Source organism: Pteropus vampyrus, unplaced genomic scaffold (genome assembly GCF_000151845.1).
Source record: "Pteropus vampyrus isolate Shadow unplaced genomic scaffold, Pvam_2.0 Scaffold22, whole genome shotgun sequence".
Classification (NCBI taxonomy): Eukaryota; Metazoa; Chordata; class Mammalia; order Chiroptera; family Pteropodidae; genus Pteropus; species Pteropus vampyrus.
This window is the reverse complement of record NW_011888803.1, coordinates 8,166,176-8,173,868: the sequence shown is the minus strand read 5'-3', so window position 1 is coordinate 8,173,868 and position 7,693 is coordinate 8,166,176. Positions and strand designations below refer to the sequence as shown.

The 7,693-nt window shown below is 35.4% G+C and overlaps 1 pseudogene; it reads right to left on the bottom strand.

Annotated features, from left to right (window-relative positions):
- Window positions 1–1,223: 1,223 nt before the first annotated feature.
- On the bottom strand, window positions 1,224–1,342 carry LOC111736853 (annotated as a pseudogene).
- Window positions 1,343–7,693: the final 6,351 nt, after the last annotated feature.

The window sequence follows — 7,693 nt, the reverse complement described above, 5'->3', positions numbered from 1 at the left end:
GGTTGTCAATTGGAGAATGATTTTTGATCATTTTCTGTTTTTAGAGCAACTTCACCTACATTATCTTACTACTCGCAAAGAACCACTTTGAATAAGTAAGGCATCATAGGACACTGGAAAGAGCACAGGCTCAGAGACTCAGACCAATTTGGATATGAGCCAGAATCTGTCACTCAAACTGTATGACCTTGGTCAATTCATTTAACCTCGTCGCATTCCAGCTTCCTCGTCTATAAAAAGGGGATCGTTATGCATGCTACTAAGTTGCTGTAGGACCTAAAATAATGTACATTAAACTTTAGTTCAGTACCTGGAATATAGTAGATGCTAAATACATAGATGCTATTATTATTTGTCATGTTTTACAAATTAGAAAACTGAAATACAAACATATTAAATGACTTTGGACAGGGTCAAGGGACTAGAGCACCCAGTTATTACTGGAAAATCGCAGCCTTACTTTTGATCAAACCTTATTGAGAATGAGGTTGTAGGACAAAATGGAAGTGCAGAAGCAAAAGGTACAGAGAAAGCGCTGACAAAGAAGCAACCAGGTAATCAATATATATTTATTGAGCACCTTGTAAGTATAGGTCTTGTGTGCATAGCTGGGCCACTTTTGGTTGCAAATGACAGAATCCCAACTTGCCCACACACAAAGGAAAATTTGTTGGCTTCTATAACCCAAACACAGGATGTAGGGATCTGGTCCGGGGGATGTCTGGGTTCAGTGGCAGGAACACTTTTAGGGCTCATGCTCTCTATTTCTGACTACTGTTTTTGCTTCCCTTTGCAGATGGCTTTCTCTATGCCATTGGGAGCAAGGCTCCTAACAACCCTGGGTTCTCATCTCATCCCAGCAGCAATTCGACTAGCAAAGAAAGAGGATTTCTTCCTCTTTGGCTCTAGCCTGGAAACAATCTCGAGTTACTTGCTTTGGATCAACTTAAGTCACAAATTTCTCCCCAAACCAACCACCAAGACAGGAAGACAGGGTAACATGATAGGTGCATTCGAGAACACATGTCTATCCTTGTCATTAGGATGTGTTTGTTTTGTTTTGTTTTGTTTTCCCACAGAGAGAGGTGTATTGTATATGTAGTAAATTTTATCTTCTTCTTCTTCTTTTTTTTTTTTTTTTAGGCGAGGCAACCCTTGGTTGACCTCACAGATTGCAAGGATCTTGTCAGCTTACAATCCTTTATTTTTTAATTTATTTTTTATGCCTACAGCACCTAGTCTTCCTAGGTGGTCTCTTATCCAAATACTAACCAGGCCCGACCCTGCTTAGCTTCCAAGATCAGATGGGATCAGGCTTGTTCAGGGTGGTATGACCCTGACAAACTTTATCTTCTATAAGATGTAATAAAAAAATTAATATGTTAATGGTACAGTTTGTTTAAAGAGCCAAAAGACTAGAATCTCAGGATGTCTGGCTGAGGTACCATAGGGCCCAAATGGACATGCCACGTGGATTTTCAGCCAAGAAGGAAAGCCATTGTACTTTTTGTTTGCCAATATGTTAGCTCATAGAATACAAACTTAAATTTATTTTTTAATATGCATACCTTTAAAGGAGAAAGTTATAAACACTTGAGTACTATCAGAAAAAGCAGAACTCTCTAAAGAGGGTGATTGGAGACTGGACCACAGACTGACATCCTTGTTGTTTGAAAAACTGCAGGGTGTCTTGTCCTGTGGGAGTGTATTATTCTAACAACTCGCTTAATGCGTTTTCCTTCCTGTGGAGTGAGCTGGGGATGGGAGCTCATAGCAGACTTATAAATTGAATTATATAGCAAATGATCTTCTCTTAAAGTCTTTGCTGGGATTATTTAAAACTTCAAGTTTGAAGTTTGCTCTTGGTTCTAGTACTTCAGTGTCCACTTACCATTACATTAGTGGGAGGACCATTGTATTGTATTAGAGATTTGGAGAGCTTGTGACTAGGTGAAGAGTCACTGTTTTGACATTTTGTGTCAACATCATTATTTCCCCACTCATTTCACATTTCTCCTGCCATTTGGGCCCTCAACTCAATGTTACCTTGATTACTTTCAGGTCTTTAGTCATACATCTGTCTAAACTATTTTTACCTTAAAATGTTTATGTCTTTTCAACAACTCACTTTTTCTTCTTTCTGACTCAAAATTAGAAATATCCTCACTCTTTTCCAACACTAAATTCTTCCCTCTTTCTCCTCCTTAGGAAATTAACTTCATCCATTACTTTATCTTCTATTTGCATCTTTAATTATCTCTTTCTACTGCATCTTTCTCCACTTATCTATCTACGAGACTATTTCCTTGAGATATCATAAAAAGATATCTTATGTGGAAGTACTCTGTTACTCTAAAGTGGAATATAAACATGGAATAGCATTGTTAAAGAGCCAAAAAGAATTTTGATTTTACTTTCTCATTATTCAGCTCACTACTTAATATTTTAAAATCTTACCTCTGTCTCCTGATGTATGGTTTTGGGGGTCCATATCATTACTTTTTTTTCTTGAATGTGACACAATTGACTCAATTGACTTTGCCTTCCTCTTTTGGTTTCCATAACCTCACTACTTTGGTTCACCTTTTCTCTCTCTGACCACTCTTCTCTCTCCTTTAATGCTCATCTTTTTCCTTCTGCCTCTGACTGTGAGTGGACAAAACATTTGAACTTTATGCATAGAGATCACTATATTTTCTTCTACATAAATACTCTCCTTAGAACCAAAATATACACTAATGTATTTAGAATGGCTTGCATAACATGCCTAATAATTAATAGTCAGGGATAAAATGACCATTTATAAGGAATGACATGAAAAAAATACATTTTGTAGCTCTATGTTTTACTACTATAATTTACACCTTCAAATATAGTCAGTATCTTCATATTAAGACATTTCAACCATATTTAATTTAGAAAGCTGAACTTTTAAGTATATAATGATGTGCTAATGAATGTACACTAAACATATTGCTTGAGTTTTGTACATTTCCAGCAATCATCTGAATATAATTCAAGCTTATATGTAACCTCATCAGAAATATCACCTTCGAATCTAAGACTCATGTCTTCTTACATTATTGCTACAGATCCTATTAACAAAAGTAATTAAGCACAGCTTCAGTTTTCTGTTTCAACATTAAAGATGTATGATGTAACAATAGCACACTGTGCAGCTCTAAAAAGAATAGAGAAGCTCCTTACATGTTCATATGGGAAGATTTTTGTTGTGGTCCCTTGCTCCAACCAATATCTTGAAACCCTAACCCCCAATGTGATAGTATTTGGAAATGTGGCCTTTGGGAGGTAATTCGAGTTAGATGAAGTCATGAAGGTGATGCCCTCACAGAGAGATTACTATTCTCTCTCTGCCAAGTGAGGGCACAGAGGGAAGGTGACTATCTGCAAGCCTGGAAGAGAGCTCTCATCAGAAACCCAACATGCTGGCACCCTGATCTCGAATTTCCAGTCTTGAGAACAGTGAAAAGTTAATTTCTGTTGTTTAAGCCACCAGTCTATGGGATTATGGGATTATCCAGAGCTGACTAATACAATCTCCAAGATTTATTTTTAGCTGGGGTGAAAAGGATGCTAAAATAATGTACTCTTGGGATGAAAAAAAGAAGAGAAAGTAATCTATGCTTGTACTGGCTACTATATATATATATATATATATATATATATATATATATATATATATATATATATACACATATATACACATTTAAATCCTGGGAATTAAGTGAGAAACTAATAATATTGGCTACTTGTTTTGAGGGGGATAGAAACGGCAGACAGAAGAAAGGAGTAGAAATGAGATATTGCTAAATATCTTTTTTTTTTTTGCTTTTTGGTGCTTGAACTATCTGAATGTGCTAAGAAACTAAATAAATAACCTTCATTTTAAAAAATAACTAAAACATTTTACTTGGAAAACAAGACTATATTGAAATAATTGATTTTATTGAAAGAAGACTGCTGGTCAGCAGAATAATTATAGCATCAGCTAACATTTGATGCAGGCACAATTTGAAGATGAAAGAATATGTGAGGTTGTATTAAATTATTTTCTCAGTCAGTTCTTTAATAATCCCCATGACAATGTAGACAGTTCTTATTGTCTACTGTCCTCTCCTTAGATCTGCATTGGTTACTGCCAGCAAAGCTGAAGTATTCCATATGACATGCATTTGATTGAAAGATGATGGCCATGGGTTCACAAGTATTCTCTCAGTAATGTGGATATGGCCTCTGACAGTCAAGCCTTCTCCTTCACTTTCCCTCAGTTGATGGTCCTATATTCAAGGACAGCAACTACTGAGAAAAAAGCCTACTCATTTATCCAAAAGTCAACACCTCCTCTGAGGAAAAAAACGTAACTTTTCTCACAACTTCTTTGGCCAGATAAACATGCAATTGTTTTAGGAAAATTATACTACTCCAAAGTGTTGTCTTTAAATGTAATTCTGATCATTCTATTTCTGTTTAACGTCTATTAAAGATTTCTTCTCTATTGGTCATCTGACTTCTGCCTATCTCTCTACTCTCATCTACTCATTTTGAGCAGTTTTGCCATGACCAAAAAGTGCCTTTCTCTCTGTCACCATGCCTCCTTAAATGCCATTTCTATTGCCTGGACCACCCTATTATTTATTCCTTCTGATAAAGCTCCCCTCAATGGAGGTGAATGTTTTTCCTGACATCACCCTATATTTATTGAACATCATAGATTCTCTATGCGCTTGTTCCTTTCCACCAGATTCTAGATGTTCAGAGGCCATAGCATATTAATTTTGCATCCCCAATACTAACATCTGGTAGTAACTTGGTGGTTGAATGAATGAATAAATATACAATTTGGCTGAAATGTTAAAGATAAAAATATCATAATACCTTATAAGTAAATCTTAACCAATGCTTAGGGAAAATTATTTGTAGAAGGATTCTAACTTTCTGCATTGTGAGTTATTCAACTCTGGCTGACTTGTAAGAGTTGAATTCTGTCAGGATAATTCTGCAGGAGCCTTTTGATTTTTTGGAAAGTTTTCAATTTTGTAGACTTTTTGTGTGTGTGGTTTGAAAACCCTGCTGGACATCTCCATACTAAGGCACCTTTTTTGAGGATCTTCTCTGTTTAAGAGCATTTTATTTCTAACATTTTAGAGTATAGATGATGGTTTTCAATTCAATGGACTTTCATCCTTATCTCCAGGAAACCACATTTCTTATGCTTTGTGGTAAAGTTACATATCTATAGAAATCACCCTGTGGAATGAGCCTTTGGCTAGGACTTCAGATCTACATTTGCTTGCCGGAGAGCAGTGACAGCAACGTAATCTCTATCACTTTGTAGTTAGATATCTCTCTCGTGTGTCTTTCTCAAATATGTCCTTTTAAAATGTTGTGAAATATGCAGAAAACAAATCATTACTATTTGCTAGCTGACAGAATTCACTTTCCAAATGAAAGGGGCTGATTTTGGAAGGTTTCAGCTGTGTCAATAAAGGCTCTAGTGAGACAGATTTTAGAATTAAGCCCATTATCTTTTGTTAATTCAGTTTACCCTGAACAAATTAGATAAAATAAATGCTTGAACTCCAACTATTCAGACATACTTGTATAAACATGGCCTCATAAGAATTCATTTTCAGAGTTTATTGACTTTAATTGTCCTACTGATGCTGTTGAAGTATGTATCCACTGATATGTCTAATGTGTTAGTATTCATTTTCTATAGTGTCTTGAGATCTAATGTATAGCATGATGACTGTAGTTAATAATACTGTATTGTACACTGGAAATTTGCTAAGAGAGTAGATTTCAGCTACTCTTGCCACACACACACACACACACACACACACAAAAGGTAAATATGTTAGGAAATGGATATGTTAATTAGCTCAACTATGATAATAATCATTCACTATGTATATGGTTATCAAAATATCATGTTGTACTCATTAAATATATACAAATGTTATTAAAAAAATTTGTAATAGAGTGAATGCAGAAGGGGCTGTGAGAATGCAGCTGTCCACCATTTTGCAAGAATGTAAAATAATACCACTCGGTACATGTTTTTTTAATTGAGATATTATGGGGTATTTTTCATAAAAATATATTATTTGTGTTCACCTTAAAAAATCTAAACATTTTTTATAGTAATGAGCACTGTCACAAGCCTGAGTTTAATATACATTTGAGCACAACCCTGACACTTTTCTCAATATAAATAGCACATTTGCTAATAATGACATGTGCCTGAAAGCAAAACTTAAATCCAACAGAATTTGCTGGACCTTAGTTCTGATGCCATTTCTTGCAAGGTTGGAGATAAAAATAATAGGAGGCCTGGAATATTTCTCCCACCCCAGAACTTTATTTTGCAGTCACTAAATCTGCAAAATTTCTGGCTTTTCCCTTCAGGCAAGAGTGTCTTAATTAAATAATTTATTAAGCCCTTTTAAAAACCAGCAGTTCTCTGTGGGTTGCTTCTATAATTGCTTCTTCACTCATCAACTAAAGGTCTACCTAAGCTAACTATCTTGTTCGTTCTCAACATAATGTTTTACATATTTAATTCATGCAATCGTTTACTCTGTAGCTTATGTGTCTCTATTTGGTGTCATCATCTGTTCAAAACTGTATGGTCCCAGAAGACAAGACCCACGTATCTTTAATTTATTTTCTATGCAGCCTACACAATATTAGCTGATATTAAACAGTTAGTAATAAAGACAGGAATCTATAGTAAGCTGATAAAATGTGAATTTAACATAAAAAAAAAAAAACCCTTATTGAAGCTCTGGTTTGTTATTCACAGCACACAGTAGCCTGTATCAGTTGCTAAGAAGAGTTTAGTATTACGTGAAAGCAGTGATAAAAATATTCAAAATAGCCAACTCCCAGTGACTCATAGGTACATGTGTCCTTAAGTTGCTCACCTGCTTTTGCCCTAGGGCCATGTTTCTGCTTTTATGACTCCAGCCAGAGGCTGCAAAGGCATACAGGAGGTCAAATCAAACAGTTTTCTAATAACTGGTAGTTCTGGTAATAAGGATACTGGAGAAGCTGGTAATGATTACTAAATCATTATTGAGGGATTTTTGTGGGATTTAAATCTTGATGGTCAATTTGCATTAACAAATCAACATTCATTGAATGCGTGGTTTGTAGAACCATGGAGAAATTCCTTTTCTGTCAAAAGCTCAGTATGGTATACCTGACTGTATCCACAGGAGAAAATTAAATGCTTTATCCTGATGGACTAGCAGAACTTGGAGGAGCCAGCCTTAAAGCATTTTTCTAGAACTGAAGATTTTGATCGTTGTTCTAGGCCTCCCGTCTGTCAGCCTTGTCAGCAGGAAAACCTTCAAGGTTGATTTCAAATGAATCGTCCTGGGTGTTTTCCCCCTAAAACCACTTATCTATCACTTCACGAAAATTGCTACTGATCCTCAGTGATAAGCAATAGTAGTTCAGACATTGCATGCTATCCATTATACCACAGAAGTTGAAAAAATTAAAAAAAAACACATTATATATAATATATAATAAATAAACAAATAAAATTTCTCCTAAACTAGCTACATATCAATAAACTCAGCAGTTTTATAGTTAATGTTTGAAACCACAGCCTTTTGATTGCTTAGCTGCCAGTATTTCAAGAGAAATTAGTAAATGTTTGGCT